This window comes from Schistocerca serialis, chromosome 10 (assembly GCF_023864345.2).
Source record: "Schistocerca serialis cubense isolate TAMUIC-IGC-003099 chromosome 10, iqSchSeri2.2, whole genome shotgun sequence".
In the NCBI taxonomy this organism is placed as follows: Eukaryota; Metazoa; Arthropoda; class Insecta; order Orthoptera; family Acrididae; genus Schistocerca; species Schistocerca serialis.
Window position 1 is genome coordinate 81,774,469 of NC_064647.1, and position 19,199 is coordinate 81,793,667.

Here is a 19,199-nt window from a genome sequence, read left to right on the forward strand (position 1 = left end):
TTGATATCCTCAGTGAAAATGAAAAAACATGACAGTTCTCCTGAGTGGAATGAACAGTCCAATGAGAACAAAATATAGATTGTGAGTAACTCGAAGAAAGACGAAAGTGATGAGAAGTAGCAGATATAAGAACAAATGGCTCTGAGCACTATGGGACTTAACTTCTGAGGTCATCAGTCCCCTAGAACTTAGAATTACTTAAACATAACTAACCTAAGGACATCACACACATCCATGCCCGAGGCAGGATTCGAACCTGCAACCGTAGCGGTCGCGCGGTTCCAGACTGTAGCTCCTAGAACCGCTCGGCCACCCCGGCCGATAGAAATGAGAACAGCTAGAAACTTAACACAATTGATGATCACGAAGTAGACGGCGTTAAGGAATTCTTCTTCTTACGCAGCAAAATAACCAAAGCGGAACAGAGCAAGGAGGATATCAAAGGCAGACTAGAACTGGCAAAAAGGGCATTCCTGGCCAAGAGAAGTCTACTAGTATCAAATATAGGCCTTAATTTGAAGAACAAATTTTTGAGAATCTACGTTTGGAGCACACAGCATTGTATGGTAGTCAAACATGGACTGTGGAGAAACCGGAACAGAAGAGAATCGAACCATCTGAGAAACGGTGCTGCAGAATGATGCTGAAAATTAGGTGGACTTATAACGTAAGGAATGAAGAAGTTCTTCGAAGAAATGGCGAGGAAAGCAATATTTGGAAAGAAGAAGGGACAGGGTGATAGGACATCTGTTAAAGACGTCGGGAAATAGCTTCCATGGTACTAGAGGGAGATGTAGAGGTTAAAAACTATAGAGGAAGACAGATAGGAATACATCGAACAAACCATTGAGGACGTATGTTACAACTCCAAGATGAAGAGGTTGGCACAGGAGAGGAATTCGTGGCTGGCAGTACCAAACCAGTCAGAAGACTATAAAAAAAATTAAAAAAGGCCTGCGTTAGTGCGGGTAGAAGGAACAGCTCCACACGCGTCTTTGTTGTTGTGGTCTTCAGTCGAAAGATAAGTCTGATGCAGCTCTCCATGCTGCTCTATCTTATGCAAGCTTTTTCATACCTGCGTAACTACTGAAAAATACATTCGCTTAAAAAATGCCTACTGTAGTAAATCCCTGCTTTCCCTTTACGGTTCCCCCCATCGCCTCCTAACCCCTTCCCCCCCCCCCCCCCCCCCCCGCCCAAAGTACCAAACTGACGTTTCCTCGATGACTCCCATTACATAATCTACCCATTTATCTTTACCATTCCTCCTCTACTTGCCTCACTGTACTTTCCCTATTATTCCACTCTCGGTGCGGAAAAAGCCCGCCACAGTCATGATGTTTGGTTTTTGAGGCGCTCAACTGGACGATAAACGACAATATTATCTGCAAGAAAACTAAGAGAGTTGCTCTTATTGTCTTCTAAATCGTTTATACAGGGTGTTACAAAAAGGTACGGCCAAACTTTCAGGAAACATTCCTCACACAAAGAAAGAAAATATGTTATGTGGACATGTGTCCGGAAACGCTTACTTTCCATGTTAGAGCTCATTTTATTACTTCTCTTCAAATCACATAAATCATAGAATAGAAACACACAGCAACAGAACGTACAAGCGTGACTTCAGTTACAGGAAATGTTCAAAATGTCCTCCGTTAGCGAGGATACATGATTCCAGCCTCCGTGGCATGGAATCCCTAATGCGCTGATGCAGCCCTGGAGGATGGCGTATTGTATCGAAGCCGTCCACAATACGAGCACAAAGACTCTCTACATTTGGTACCGGGGTTGCGTAGACAAGAGCTTTCAAATGCCCCCATAAATGAAAGTCAAGAGGGTTGAGGTCAGGAGAGCGTGGAGGCCATGGAATTAGTCCGCCTCTACCAATCACGGAATCTGTTGTTGAGAAGCGTGCGAACACTTCGACTGAAATGTGCAGGAGCTCCATCGTGCATGAACCACATGTTGTGTCGTACTTGTAAAGGCACATGTTCTAGCAGCACAGGTAGTGTATCCCGTATGAAATCATGATAACGTGCTCCATTGAGCGTAGGTGGACGAAACTAAAATGAGCTCTAACATGGAAATTAAGCGTTTCCGGACACATGTCCACATATCTTTTCTTTATTTGTGTGTGAGGAATGTTTCCTGAAAGTTTGGCCGTACCTTTTTGTAACACCCTGTATACATAAGGAACACTAGAGGGCCTACAACACTACCTTAGGGACCGCCAGAAATTACATCTGTTTTACTCGATGATTTTCCATCAATTATTACGAACTGTGACCTCTTTGACAGGAAATCACGAATCCAGTCGCATAACTGAGACGATATTCCACAAGCACACAATTAAATTACGAGCTACTTGTGAGGTACAGTGTCAAAAGCATTCTCTAAATCTAGAAATACGGAATCAGTTTGAAATCCCTTGTCGATAGCACCCAACCCTTCGTCTGAGTAAAGATCTAGCTGTGTTTCACAAGATCGACATTTTCTATATCCGTGCTAACTGTGTGTCACACAATATATGACCCAAAAATGTGCTCCATATCGACGTCATGACATGGTACCGACGTGTGCCACAATCTGCAGCTGCCTGCACCCTGTGCTCTTCGTGGCATCTGGAAGAACCCGTTCCACATCTGGAATGACTCCACCTGGTATGCACTAAGAATGCACATTGGCTTTCTTCCCCTCCTTGGCAGCCATGTCCCTAAGGGGCCCTCATACTGTGGCACCAAGCAGTCAGGCCTGCAAAATGAGTGGTCTGCCAAGCGAGTGGATTTATTCTTATTTCTCGCAAAAACATCAATGACTGATTATGAGCTCTAGTACCCACAGTGAAGCTACAAATTATTCTCCTGTTTGAATAATACGCAACGGAAACGGATAACGCACATCTGACTATCAGTAATTTACACAACTCTGATTGTTCATTACGCACTGGCAATACCACATTTTCTTTCTTACCCAACGGCTTTGATCAACACGTGGCCATCGCACTGAATATGAATGGCGCACACATTATAAATTCTGGATATCATGACTACACACTATACGAAGAACAAGGCAACCAATCTTTTTCTTTTCACTATCTTTTTTTATTTCGATAAATTCTATTATGATTCAAAGATAACCTAAACACACCATTACATTTTATACAACAATTACACATGAGGAACTCCTCCCAGTGGGCATGGATTTACATTGGTGATTCTCTATCTTATGGTCTCGTAATTATCTAACGCTACAGTGCGCTTTCTGGATAGGATGGTGGATCTTTTGCTATATCTCACACCTCGACTCTCACACCCATCATCACCCATCCTCCTGCCCGAGGCAGGATTCATAGACGGCTGACTCACCTTGTCTCTCTCTCAGAGTATTAGAGTTTGAATCTAGCGTCACACGGAAACGTAACACGCAAAGTAATATTAAGATCATATTCGTCACACACGCGAGGCTTCAACTTATACCTTGGACGAGTAATTCTCTTTATCCTTTGTCTCATACACAGATTGAGATTCACACAGTACTCACCACGTGGAAACGCTCGCCTCTAATTTCTAGTCCTGCACACGCCATTTCTTAAATATTTCCAACTTATAGTCCACACGCCAGTAATTCAGCTTAACTTTAGCACTAGCAAGTATTTCAACTTATTGCTACACGTGGTTTCATTGAGACAGTTGGTCAGTCCCCCCCCCCCCCCCCCCAAAAAAAATTCCTGAATTAGAGAAATAATTATTCCAAACTACTCTTAAGTATTCCACATGCATACCATTCTCTCCACTCTTTTGTCTTTACAGAGCACACCTAAGACAGGTCTTACCAACACAAGATCCAGCGCCAGAGTGCTGATAGCCGGCCGAAGTGGCCGTGCGGTTAAAGGCGCTGCAGTCTGGAACCGCAAGACCGCTACGGTCGCAGGTTCGAATCCTGCCTCGGGCATGGATGTTTGTGATGTCCTTAGGTTAGTTAGGTTTAACTAGTTCTAAGTTCTAGGGGACTAATGACCTCAGCAGTTGAGTCCCATAGTGCTCAGAGCCAGCCAGTGCTGATACATGGCCGTTCTTCAGGTCATCTCGCACCTCCGCCGAGGTGGGGGAGCACCATGCTACCATATTGGTCAGCCACATTTCAGGCGCTCAAACCTCAGGTAAATTTCATATCTTTGGTTCCACCAAAGGTGACCAAAGGACCGTCTCAATGATGATCATATATTGCACATTCACTATCTGCGGTTAGCAGACGACCATAGATTCATTCATTACGCAGATCTCACCAAATTGGATATAGGGATTTATTTTGTGGGAGTGAACATGTGATCAATTAAATAAATAAATTGTCCTTCTTTCCTACACTGGTATCCAGTCGGGCGGTACTGTACCCTTTCATCGTGCCTAACATTGGAGCTGCCATCTACCAGTAATCCCACCCTCTGTGATTGTGCGGATCTTGCAGGCTGAGAGATTTCCTCTGACACAGAACAAGCGACTGCAACTGACTGAAGCTCAGTGTCAGCCACAGAGAGCTTTTGAAACCTCTTTGTCATACTAACCGGGAGGCCTTACGTTCGGTTTCCAGGGAAGTCTTTCGCTCGGGGCGACCTCCCACTAGACTACAGGTGAAGGGTCAACCTCAGTGGGAGTAGTAATTGGACTGGCCACCGTTGCGGACCGATCGGCGGACTCGTGGGTCGTGCTGGACATCTGTTGGACCACTACGGCCCACGGTGACATTCAATCCACTGCAGCCTCAAGCTGTGTAACCGAAGCTAAGAGTGAAGTGTCGCCAACTCGGCTTGCATTCGTACACATCAATCAGAGTCCCCGTCCATACTAAACATCGTGGGAAGGTACACTACACATGCAAAGGACTATTGACACGCGCTGCGGAATTTGGGTGTATACACTGACGAAAACGCAAGAGCCATGTCTAATAAATTAGATTAACACCCAAAAATTCAAAAGCTAAGCTGCCAAAGCAAACAAATGAAACTATATAATTTGCTCCTGGTAAAGAACTTGTAAAAGTCTCCAAATCTGTTACTTCCCTGTTGCTGCTGTTTATCGGCAGGTGTTTGTTGTCTGACTGCTCAGTTCCAAAAATGACGCCAAAAGAAATTGTCACACTCTCGATTCAAAACCGAACGGAGAAATGTCGACACGGAAAACAGATCGATGCCCGTAGCGCACCACAAGAACTTTCACCATCTTACGTTAGCGAAAGATCTTGCCGAGAATCCTATCAATTTTGAACCTATCTAAAATCGCTAAACTCTTCGGAGACACCTGTTCACTCATCAGATGTGGCAATAGAAAACAGGAAAAGGAAAGGTGAAGTTTTAAATTTTACGTTTAAGAAGTCATTAACGCAGGAGAACTGCTGCACAAACTCCCACATGGGGGACATAGAATGCAGTTGAAAGGGCTGAGAACTACACTACTGACCATTAAAATTGCTACACCACGAAGATGACATGCTACAGACGCGAAATTTAACCGACAGGAAGAAGATGCTGTGATATGCAAATGATTAGCTTTTCAGAGAATTCACACAAGGTTGGCGCCGGTGGCGATACCTACAACGTGCTGACATGAGGAAAGTTTCCAACCGATTTTTCATACAAAAACTGCAGTTGACCGGCGTTTCCTGGTGAAACGTTTTTGGGATGCCTCGCGTTAGGAGGAGAAGTGCGTACCATCACGTTTCCGACTTTGATAAAGGTCGTATTGTAGCCTATCGCGATTGCGGTTTCTCGCATCGTGACATTGCTGCTCGCGTTGGTCGAGATCCAATGACTATTAGCAGAATATGGAGTCGGTAGGTTCAGGAGGATAATACGGAACGCCGTGCTGGATCCCAACGGCCTAGTATCACTAGAGTCGAGATGACAGGCATCTTATCCGCATGGCTGTAACGGATCGTGCAGCCACGTCTCGATCCGTGAGTCAACAGATGGGGACGTTTGCAAGACAACAACCATCTGCACAGTTCGAAGACGTTTGCAGCAGCATGGACTATCAGCTCGGAGACCATGGCTGGGGTTACCCTTGACGCTGCATCAAAGACAGGAGCGCCTGCGATGGTGTACTCGACGACGAACCTGGGTGCACGAATGGCAAAACGTCATTTTTTTCGGATGAATCCAGGTTCTGTTTACAGCATCATGATGGTCGCATCCGTGCTTGGCTACATCTCGGTGAACGCACATTGGAAGCGTGTATTCGTCATTGCCATACTGGCGTATCACCCGGCGTGATGGTATGGGGTGCCATTGGTTACACGTCTCGGTCACCTCTTGTTGGCATTGACGGCACTTTGAACAGTGGACGTTACATTTCAGATGTGCTGCGACCCGTGGTTCTACCCTTTATTCGATCCCTGCGAAACCCTACATTTCAGAAGGATAACGCACGACCGCATGTTGTAGGTCCTGTACGGGCCTTTCTGGATGCAGAAAATGTTCGACTGCTGCCCTGGCCAGCACATTCTCCATATCCCTCACCAATTGAAAACGTCTGGTCAATGGTGGCCGAGGAACTGACTCGTTACAATAAGCAATTCACTACTATTGATGAACTGTGGTATCGTGTTGAAGCTGCATGGGTTGCTGTACCTGTAGACGTCATACAAGTCTGTTTGACTCAATGCCCAGGTGTATCAACGCCGTTATTACGGCCAGAGGAGGTAGTTCTGGGTAGTGATTTCTGAGGATCTATGCACCCAAATTGCGTGAAAATGTTATCACATGTAAGTTCTAGTATAATATAGTTGGCCAATGAATACCCGTTCATCATCTGCATTTCTTCTTGGTGTAGCAATTTTAATGGCCAGTAGTGTAATTAGTAATGAGGTATCTATGGAGCCGCATTTCGGTTTTATGGATAGTGCTCGTTGCATTGACCCCTCTCTTAGCTGCATTTTTTGCGAATTCCTCGTCCAGAGCAGTGTCCTAAGAACCTGGAAAGAAAGCGCAGCTGACTCCTTTAATTGAAGGGCAAAACAGCGGCCCGCAATGAACGTACGGAGAAGTTTCTCAGATATGTGAGTGGCTCTAAGATTTCTTAAGCAACAGAACCCAGTATGACGTCCTGGACGGCAGTGTTCGTCAGAGACAGGGGTATCCTCAGGAATAAGACGTGAGAAGCAGGAAGGCATGTTGGAGAATTTTTCAACAGAGCGGTGCGGCCTGTTCTGTACCCAGAAGCTGGACCAGCGACGACTAGAACCAGTTCTCCGGACGTTAGGGCACGCGCGGATATACTGGACTGGACCACGTGCCGACCACGTGTGCCAGCCCACGGCGGACACGTGGCGTGCCGTGCTGGCCAGTTTCTACGGGGACTGCAGGGAGGTGCAGTCTGCCGATGACCTTGTCCGCAGCATGCGGGACGGAGTCGCCCTCCCTTTTCAAGTCCTTCATGTCGGCAGCACACGGGAACACGGAAACTGCGCGCAACCTCCGATGCGCTGTCTGCAAGTTTTGCCAAAAATCAAGACGCGAGTGATGAGTATCTCCAAATAGATATGCCAAAGTCCAGTCCTTTATCTAGAGAACCGCCCTAGACTTTGTTGCAGGAAAACATTCCACCGCTGGGTAAAGAAAGGACTCGGGGTCATTATCATGCGGCGACACTCGTAGAAAACACACGACCATTTGTGTCCCGAACAACAAGACATCCACAACGGCTGCAGAGTTGAATCGGTGATGATCATCGTTGACTAAAAATGGCTCTGAGCACTATGGGATTTACATCTGAGGTCATCAGTCCCCTAGACTTAGAACTACTTAATGGGGGCAGGACGTCAAACGGGCCGATCTGGAGCAGGTGAGACAAAGACAGGACATTTTAACTTCCACTCTCTATACTTTTACAAATAAATTCATAAAACTTTGTCAGCATGACCAGGAAGAATTCAGGATTCATACTCACAGCAGTGGAAGTTCAAAAATATAACAAAAGATTTTTTTCACAAGCGAAATTTCATCATTTTTTCACTTACTATTGGCTGCATTTGTTGTATAGGTACACTTTTCTTCAGAAGTAAGAGACATTCTTCGATGAATTTTGCACAGCATACAAACCATACTTGCAAGTGTATGAAACTCTAGAATTTTCCAAATCTATTAAAAACTGTGGTAAAATGGAGATAATTAACTACAAAATTTTAGAATTTTCTAAACATGAAGTTTAAAATGTTACAGCTCATTCATTTTTTTATAAATGAAATAAATTCTAGAGTTTCATACACCTGTAAGTACGGGTTGTATGCTGTGCAAAATTCATCGAAGAATCTCTCTTACTTACGAAGAAAAGTGTACCTATGGTAACAAATGCAGCCAATAGTAAGTGAAAAAATGATGAAATTTCACGTGTAAAAAAAGATTTATTTTGTTAATGCTCTCGACTTTCCACTGCAATTAGTGTGAATCCTGAATCCTTCCTGATCACGCTGACGAAGTTATGAATTTATTTGTAAAAGTATAGACGGTAGAAATCAAAATATCCTGTGGTGCCTCTTCTGCTCCAAGTCGGCCTGTTTGACGTCCTATCCCCCTTAAACCTAACGACATCACACACATCCATGCCCGAGGCAGGATTCGAACCTGCGACCGCAGTAGCAGCGTGGTTCCAGACTGTAGCGCCTAGAACTGCTCGGCCACAACGGCCGGCCATCTTTGACGCTATGACAGATGGCGCAGAGGGAAGAGTCCGCCAATCCTAAGGCATGGAGCCGCTGATTATTTGGATGCTTCCCACAAGTCGCATAAGACCAAGTCGATCTGATATGCGTCGGAAAGAAACTGTGATGTATTAGATTAGAGATTAGATTAGATTAATACTAGTCCATGGATCATGAATACGATATTTCGTAATGATGTGGAACGCGTCAAATTTTCCAATACATGACATAATTAAGTTAATTTAACAACATACTTAAGTTAATATAACAACTTTTTTTATTTTTTGTGTTTTTTATATTTTTTATAATTTTTTTCTTAATTTATATATAAAGATTCCTCTATGGAGTAGAAGGAGTTGTCATTCAGAAATTCTTTTAATTTCTTCTTAAATACTTGTTGGTTATCTGCCAGACTTTTGATACTATTTGGTAAGTGACCAAAGACTTTAGTGGCAGTATAATTCACCCCTTTCTGTGCCAAAGTTAGATTTAATCTTGAATAGTGAAGATCATCCTTTCTCCTAGTATTGTAGTTATGCACACTGCTATTACTTTTGAACTGGGTTTGGTTCTTGAGAACAAGTTTCATAAGAGAGTATATACACTGAGAAGCTACTGTGAATATCCCTAGATCCTTAAATAAATGTTTGCAGGATGATCTTGGGTGGACTCCAGCTATTATTCTGATTACACGCTTTTGTGAAATAAATACTTTATTCCTCAGTGATGAATTACCCCAAAATATGATACCATATGAAAGCAATGAGTCAAAATAGGCGTAGTAAGCTAATTTACTGAGATGTTTATCACCAAAACTTGCAATGACCTTTATTGCGTAAGTAGCTGAACTCAAACGTTTCAGTAGATCATCAATGTGTTTCTTCCAATTTAATCTCTCATCAATGGACACACCTAAAAATTTGGAATATTCTACCTTAGCTATATGCTTCTGATTAAGGTCTATATTTATTAATGGCGTCATACCATTCACTGTACGGATCTGTATGTACTGTCTCTTATCAAAATTCAGTGAGAGTCCGTTTACAAGGAACCACTTAGTAATTTTCTGAAAGACAGTATTGACAATTTCATCAGTTAATTCTTGTTTGTCAGGTGTGATTACTATACCTGTATCATCAGCAAAGAGAACTAACTTTGCCTCTTCACGAATATAGAATGGCAAGTCATTAATATATATTAAGAACAACAAAGGACCCAAGACTGACTCTTGTGGAACCCCATTCTTGATAGTTCCCCAGTTTGAGGAATGTGCTGATCTTTGCGTATTATGAGAACTGCTTATTTCAACTTTCTGCACTCTTCCAGTTAGGTACAAATTAAACCATTTGTGCGCTGTCCCACTAATGCAACAATACTTGAGCTTGTCTAGCAGAATTTCATGATTTACACAATCAAAAGCCTTTGAGAGATCACAAAAAATCCCAATGGGTGGTGTTCGGTTATTCAGATCATTCAAAATTTGATTGGTGAAGGCATATATGGCATTTTCTGTTGAAAAACCTTTCTGGAAACCAAACTGACATTTTGTTAGTACTTCATTTTTACAGATATGTGAGCTACTCTTGAATACAGTACCTTCTCAAAAATTTTGGATAAAGCTGTTAGAAGGGAGATTGGGCGGTAATTGTTGACATCAGATCCATCCCCCTTTTTATGCAAAGGTATAACAATAGCATATTCCAGTCTATCAGGGCGCCAAATCACAGTCCACCGCAACAACGGGAATTTGCGTTCTACGGCGTTACAGGCGACACCACGTAGGAAAAGGACGTAGAAATTCTTCGCCCGCGGCAGGCGCGTTCGTGGGAGTTCGGCACGAAAATGACTGAATTCCACAATGAAGGCTGTGATGTCTGCAAACGCGAGCCCGATGCTACAGACCGGGACCAGCAGGATCTAGCTATACAAGAACGACTCAGAAGCCATCCTCACAGCCCTGCTTCTGCCAATATCTCACCTCCTACCTTCCAACCTTCACAGAAGCTCTACTGCGAAATTTACAAGACTAGCACTTCTGGAAGAAAGGATATTGCGAAGACATGGCTTAGTCACAGCTTTAATCTGCCAGGAAGTTTCATATCAGAGCACACTCCGCTGCAGAGTGGCTGAGCCATGTCTCCGCAATTCCTTTTCTTCCAGGAGGTGCCAGTCTTGCAAATTTTGTAGGAGAGCTTCTGTGAAGTCTGGAAAATAGGAAAGAGGTATTGGCGGAAGTATGGCTGTGAGGACGGATCATGAGTCGTACTTGACTAGCTCAGTCGCGGCGGTGATGAGTACGATGGGTGTTTCGCCATTACTGGCCACTACAGTGATGCAGCTGTCGCACGGCGCCAGATCAGCGATGGTGATCAACGGAGGGAGAGCAGAGTATTTTCAGGTCTTACGATCAGTCAGACAGGGTTGCCCCTTGTCCATCATCCTACATACGATCGCCTTAGAACCATGCCTCGCAGGCCTTCGCGCCGTCTTACCAGGATCTTCCTGCGGCATCTATCATTCAAATGTAGAGCATACGCAGATGATGTTGTCTTCCTCGTCCTGAATGAGGGGGAGATTCCATCAGCACTCGGCTGGCTACAGATGTGTGGGGTGGCAGCTGATAGCGAAGTCAACCTCCGAAAATCACGTGGAGCTTCGACTAGAACCGGGAACGGAAGGACCCTTATCTGTAGTGCAAACCCTTCGGTGTTTGGGTATCACCTTTCATAAGGAGACAACAGGAATGCCTGCAGACGGCTGTTGCTCAGAGTTTGGACGTCATTACGACTAATCGCCCTACGGCCGATGAATATGCTGCAGCGAGTGTCACTCGTCAGCCTTTATCGCGCTCCCATGATGTGCCATCTGACACATCTTGACGCACGCGATGGCTGTGAGGATTCAGCAGGCTTTTGGATACTACGTAAGCTTGGGACACCTAATTAAGGTACACTACGACACGGTTACCCTCCCAGTGCGACAAGGGGGCGTCGGTCTAGTTAACGTACATGAGAAGGGGCGTGCCATGTACATTAATACCATGCTGAAACGGTGGCGCAACAGCAATCACTCCCTTACGGGGACGACCATCGAAGAACTAGTACCAACATCGCATCTTCTACCAATCACTGTCAGACCTACCAGGTGATCAAAAAGTCATTATAAATTTTAAAACTGAATAAATCACGGAATAATATAGATAGAGTGGTACAAATTGACACACATTCTTGGAATGACATGGGGTTTTATTAGAACAAAAAAAAAAAAAAAAAAAATACAAAATTTCAAAAATTTCCTACAGATGGCGCTTCATGTGATCAGAATAGCAATAATTAGCATAACAAAGTAATACAAATCAAAGATGATGTTCTTTACAGGAAATGCTCAATATGTCCACCATCATTCCTCAGCAATAGCTGTAGTCGAGGAATAATGTTGTGAACAGCACTGTAAAGCATGTACGGAGTTATGGTGAGGCATTGGCGTCGGACGTTGTTTTTCAGCTTCCCTAGAGATGTCGGTCGATCACGATACACTTCTGACTTCAGGTAACCCCAAAGCCAATAATTGCACGGACTGAGGTCTGGGGACCTGGGAATCCAAACATGATGAAAGTGGCGGCTGAGCACACGATCATCACCAAACGACGCGCGCAAGAGATCTTTCACGCGTCTAGCAATATGGGGTGGAGCGCCATCCTGCATAAACATCGTACTTTCCAGCAAGTGTTTATGAGCCAGGCTGGGGATGATGCTGTGGTGTCACCGCCAGACAGCACACTTCCTAGGTGGTAGCCTTTAAATCGGCCGCGGTCCGTTAGTAATCGTCGGACCCGCGTGTCGCCACTGTCAGTGATAGCAGACCGAGCGCCACCACACGGCAGGTCTAGAGAGACTTACTAGCACTCGCCCCAGTTGTACAGCCGACTTTGCTAGCGATGCTACACTGACAAATACGCTCTCATTTGCCGAGACGATAGTTAGCATAGCCTTCAGCTACGTCATTTGCTACGACCTAGCAAGGCGCCATTACCAGTTAATATTGAAATTATAAAACATGTACCATCAAGAGCGATGTTCTCCAATTATGGATTAAAGTTAAGTATTCCAAGATCTTCGTACGGACATGCAAAACTGTTACGGCTACGAAAGTACAAGAACTGGTACGCATATTTCCTGAGAACGGTTTCTGCGGACCCGCCAGATAGTTGGGCTGCGCCGGGTGCGCGAAGATAGGCGGTATTTCTGTCGCTTGTGAGACAGACCAAGTAAAGTGATCAGATAAGAAAAACTACGCGAGTAATGGAATGTTTCTATATATATATAGGGTGTTACAAAAAGGTACGGCCAAACTTTCAGGACACGCTCACACACAAAGAAAGAAAATATGTTATGTGGACATGTGTCCGGAAACGCTTACTTTCTATGTTAGAGCTCATTTTATTACTTCTCTTCAAATCACATTGATCATGGAATGGAAACACACAGCAACAGAACGTACCAGCGTGACTTCAAACACTTTGTTACAGGAAATGTTCGAAACTATTAGATCAAGCTAGAAACACATAGACTTAACAAAACCACTAGATTTCATGCCTGGAATTTTTTCCTGAACATAAAGCCAGAGAACGTGCTTAACAAAAACGATGATAACGAGGACCATGAAGTATTGGAACAGGTAGTAATTATGTATGTGGTGACTTTAGTATCTGTTTCTAGTTGCACATTAATTAAAAACTGCACAACAGTAAAAAAAGAACTTTTGTGCCACTAGCCTGTATATGAAATTTCGTAATCACATATTTTGTATAGGAAATGCAGGATTTTGTACTCGGGCAAAAAATAACTTGTGAGACTAGTGGTTTGTCTACAAATCTGATTTTCACAAACATCTATTCTCCTCGAAACTTGTGTCTGTGCTTTGGGTCCTTATGGTTCTCAGTGCCTCAATTGTATCACAGTGGGTCCTATATCAGTATCTACATCTACGTCTCTACTCCACATGCCACCTTACGGTGTGCGGTGAAGGGTACATTCTGTACCATTATCATTCATCTTCTTCCTTCCCCCCATCACCACCACCACCACCAACCACCCTCTCCCTGCTACATTTGCGATTGTTACTTCGGAAGAACCACAATCGATAAACTGGCGTATCAGCTCTAATTTCTCAGATATTTTCGTCGTGGTCATTTCGTGAGTGGTAGGGTTGCGGAGGGGTAGGGGGGAGGGGGGGGAGGGGGGATGGGGGGAGTAACATCCTTTACGACTCGAGATCGAACGCAGGCTCTCGGAATCTCCACAGTAAGTCTTTCCTTGATACACAAGGGCTCTCTTGTCGCGTCTGTCACTGCAACCTGTCGAGCGTCTTTCTATCACTCTCGTGCCTACTAAACGATACGGTGACGTAACGTGCCGCTCTTCTTTGGATCTTCTCTATGGCTCCTGTTAGTGCTGCTTGGTAAGGATCCGAGACTGATGAACAGTATTCAGGAATTGGACCAATAACGGTTTTATAAGCCACTTATTTCGTAGATAACGCTGTGGCCGAGTGGTTCTAGGTGCTACAGTCCAGAACCGCGCTGCTGCTACGGTCGCAGGTTCGAATCCCGCCTCGGGAATGAAGTTGTTCTAAATCTAGGGGACTGATGACCTCAGATGTCAAGTCCCATAGTGCTCAGAGCAATTTTCCTAGACGAATTATACTTCCTTAAAATTCTTCCAGCGCATTTCACCCTGGAATTTGCTTTTCCTATAATTTGTTGTATGTTCTTTTTACGCTTTAGGTAACTACAGGCGGTACTCCTAGTTTTCTTTTTATTGTTACCGATTCCACTGTTTTTTCGCTAATGCACAGTACAAGAATAATGAATCGCTTTGTCGTTTATGCACAATATATTACATTTATTTGTGTTCAGGAACAACTACCACTACTTATACCAACCATCGATCCTTTGCAATTCCTTCTGCATTTCATTATTCATTACAGCCTTCTACCGTTGGACCTTTCCTATAGCGAACAGCGTCGTCTGAATTAGCCTTATAGAGCTTCGCCGTTATCCATATACACATACATACATATATATATATATATATATATATATATATATATATATATATATATATATATATATATATATAGGGTGAGTCACCTAACGTTACCGCTGGATATATTTCGTAAACCACATCAAATACTGACGAACCGATTCCACAGACCGAACGTGAGGAGAGGGGCTAGTGTAATTGTTTAATACAAACCATACAACAATGCACGGAAGTATGTTTTCTAACACAAACTTACGTTTTTTTAAATGGAACCACGTTAGTTTTGTTAACACAACTGAACATATAAACAAATACGTAATCAGTGCCATTTGTTGCATTGTAAAATGTTAATTACATCCGGAGATATTGTAACCTAAAGTTGACGCTTGAAACCTCCGACGTTCTGTTGCGTGTTGTAACAAACACGGGCCACGGTCGGCGAGCAGCATCTGCAGGGACATGTTTACGATGACGACCGTGTTTACGAGTGTGGCTGTAGTGCACTGTTGTGGTTTGGTCTAGCTGTCGCAGTGTCCGCATGTAGCGCTTGCTGCTATTGTTATTCTGCATTCGTCTCCGCACGCAGACCAACTGTAGTACACCGTGTTACCAGACGTCTGTGATAGTGTAGTGTTGTGGGAACTGTGACCTTGGTGTATTGGAACTCTGAAAATGCGGAGATGATACTCATCTATGGCGAGTGTCGACGAAATGCAACTGAAGCCTGCAGGGTGTATGCAGAACGGTACCCGGACAGAGAGCATCCAACGTGCCGCACATTGCAAAACATCTACCGCCAACTGTATGCAACAGCTATGGTCGTAACACGCAAACGGGTCCGTAACAGGCCCGTCACAGGAGAAGTGGGTGCAGTTGGTGTGTTAGCTGCTGTTGCCATGAACCCACACATGAGTACACGAGACATTGCGCGAGCCGGTGGACTGAGTCAAAGTAGTGTCATGCGCATACTGCATCGTCACCGCTTTCACCCGTTTCATGTGTCGCTACATCAGCAATTACATGGTGATGACTTTAATCATCGAGTGCAATTCTGTCAATGGGCATTAACAGAGAATGCGTTGCAGTTATAGCTGTTTACCGATGAAGCGGGTTTCACAAACCACGGGGCAGTGAATCTACGGAACATACATTACTGGTCCGTGGACAATCCTCGCTGGCTCAGACAGGTAGAGCGACAGCGACCGTGGTCTGTAAATGTACGGTGCGGAATCATTGGCGACCACCTCATTGGTCCTCACTTCATTGCAGGGGCCCAAACAGCTGCAACATACATCGCGTTTCTACAGAATGATCTGCCAACGTTGCTCGAAAATGTCCCACTGGAAATGCGTCGTCGTATGTGGTATCAGCATGATGGTGCACCTGCATATTCCGCAATTAACACTAGGCAGACCCTTGACAGGATGTTCGACAGGCGTTTCATAGGACGTGGAGGACGCATAAATTGGCCAGCCCGTTCTCCTGATCTTACACCTCTGGACTTCTTTCTGTGCGGTACGTTAAAGGAGAATGTGTACCGTGATGTGCCTACAACCCCAGAGGATATGAAACAACGTATTGTGGCAGCCTGCGGCGACATTACACCAGATGTATTGCGGCGTGTACGACATTCATTACGCCAGAGATTGCAATTGTGTGCAGCAAATGATGGCCACCACATTGAACATCTATTGGCCTGACATGTCGGGACACACTCTATTCCACTCCGTAATTGAAAACGGAAACCACGTGTGTACGTGTACCTCACCCCTCATGGTGATGTACATGTGCGTCAGTGAAAAAGACCAATAAAAAGGTGTTAGCATGTGGACGTAATATGCTGTTCCAGTCTCTTCTGTACCTAAGGTCCATCACCTTTCCCTTTGGATCCCTACGTAATTCGGTGCTCTCCGATACACACGATCGAACAGCGGAGGAGTGGTACTCAAGCGTCAACTTTAGGTTACAATATCTCCGGATGTAATTAACATTTTACAATGCAACAAACGGCATTGATTACGTATTTGTTTATATGTTAAGTTGTGCTAACAAAACTAACGGGGTTCCATTTTAAAAAAAAACTTAGGTTTGTGTTAAAAAACATACTTCCGTGCATTTTTTTATGGTTTGTATTAACCAATTACACTAGCCCCTCTCCTCACGTTAGACTGTGGAATCGATTCATCAGTATTTGATGTGGTTTACGGAATATATCCAGCGGTAATGTTAGGCGACTCACCCTGTATATATACAGAAGAGGCAAAGAATCTGGTACACCTGCCTAATATCGTGTAGGGCCCCCGCGAGCACGCAGAAGTGCTGCAGCACGACGTGGCATGGACTCGTCTAATGTCTGAAGTAGAGCTAGAGGGAATTGATACCATGAATACTGCAGGGCTGTCCACAAATCCGGAACAGTACATGGCGCTGGAGACCTCTTCTGATTAGTGCGTAGCAAGGCATCCCAGATATGCTCAATTATGTTCATGTCTGGGGAGTTTGGTAACCAGCGTATGTGTTTAAAAGCAGAAGAGTGTTCCTGGAGCTACTCTGTAGCAAATTCAGGACCTGCGGAGTGCCGCACTGTCCTGCTGAAATTGCCCACGTCCGTCGGAATGCACAATGGACATGAATGGATGCAGGTGATCAGACAAGACGCTTACGTACGTGTCACCTGTCAGAGTCGTTTCTAGACGTAGCAGGGGTCCCATATCACTCCAACTGCTCACGCTCCATACCATTACAGAGCCTCCACCGGCTTGATTAATCCCCTGCTGACATGCAGGATACATGGATTCATGAGGTTGTCTCCATACCTGTACACGTCCATCCGATCGATTCAATTTGAAACGAGACTCGTCCGAGCAACATGTTTCCAGCCATCAACAGTCCAATGTCGGTGTTGACGGGTCCAGGCGAGGCGTAAAGCTTTGTGTTGCGCAGTCAGCAGTGGGCCATTGCGCCGAAGCCCATATCGATGGTGTTTCCATGAATGGTTCGCACGCTGACTCTAGTTGATGGCTCAGCACTGAAATCTGCAGCAATCTGTGGAAGGGTTGCACCTCTGTAACGTTGAACCATTCTCTTCAGTCGTCGTTCGTCCCTTTCTTTCAGGATCTTTTTTCGGCCGCAGCGATGCCGGAGATTTGATGTTTGACGGGATTCCTTATATACACTGTACACTCGTGAAATATATATGTATATATACAAATTTCGTTTTTGCAGTACGTAGCTGGAATCGACGGAAAGCATCGGTTTCTTTCCTGTTGCAAAGTAAATGATTTCTAAATCGGAATTTTTCTCGCACCATTCGAAAGAGGGGTCTCAAAATAGTCTAGTGCGATATTCGTTTTATCGACACGCATTAACGGAGACTATAAAACTCGAAAAATAAGCAGTACTCGAGCAGTACTGGCACCGCCCTGGCCTGCGCTGACTCCTACCGCCAAGCAGAAGCGCTACTCAGTCGCTGCTGGAGTACCAGGTATATCTTCGTGTTTTACTATCTCCGTTAATACATGTCGATGAAACGAATATCGCCCTAGACTAATTTGAGACCCCTCTTTCGAATGGGCGCGAAAATTTCCGATTTAGAAATCATTTACTTTGCAACAGGAAAGAAACTGATGCTTTCCGTCGACGCTGGGCGTCGCATGAGAGGCGTGACGAGAAGCAATTGTTTGAGCCGTCTCCAGCCACTCTTCAAAACAAGTATTTCTTTTCCTTTTTAAACGGACCCACATACTTTCCACAACTGCGTTTAATAGCTCTTGGAAAGACAGTTATAGTAATAATGAGTGTATGGCACTGGTGGCCGGGAGACCCCTCTCGGGGAGGTTCGGCCGCCGCTCCACAAGTTGTTTAACGCCACTACGGCGACTTGCGAGTGAATGAGAATGAAATGAAAGACACACAACACCCAGTCATCTCGAGGCAGCGAAAATCCCTGACCCCGCCGGGAATCGAACCTTTTTTTGTAATCATATATATTTATTTAAATATATTAACAACGATACATTAAAAAAGGCAGTTTTTGCTATTAACCTATTACATTCCTAGCGTTGGTTAATATTACTGTCATTTTATAGTTTCTCGTCTTTATATTTTTTTTCCTTTTTCGTTTTTCACTTATTGTTGTTCCTTGAACCCTTTTACATGGCCATTCGTCATTTTTATTTCTTTTCTTTTTTAGACATTGCAGGACAGGCATAACAATTTATTTATAGCGTCGACACATTGATTTTGAGTTCATGTTTCTGCATGTGATGCACTTGTGATGCCACAGGCACACTGTGCATTCTGGTTTGAGCTCTTCCTCTAGTTTGCACTGCTAGGTGGGACAGTCTGAGGGAAACATCACCATGGAGCAGAAGTGGAAGAAACTTTTTTACATATACTACAGACTATACCTAAATTGAAGAAGAGAGAAAATTTTGTCATATTATAAAAGAGAAGCAGAAAGGA

At 44.3% G+C, this 19,199-nt stretch overlaps 1 long non-coding RNA gene across 1 annotated transcript in view; it reads left to right on the top strand.

Annotated features, from left to right (window-relative positions):
* LOC126424826 (uncharacterized) overlaps positions 1-19,199 on the top strand; it is a 427,296-nt gene that overhangs the window by 138,686 nt on the left and 269,411 nt on the right. The window lies entirely within an intron of this gene.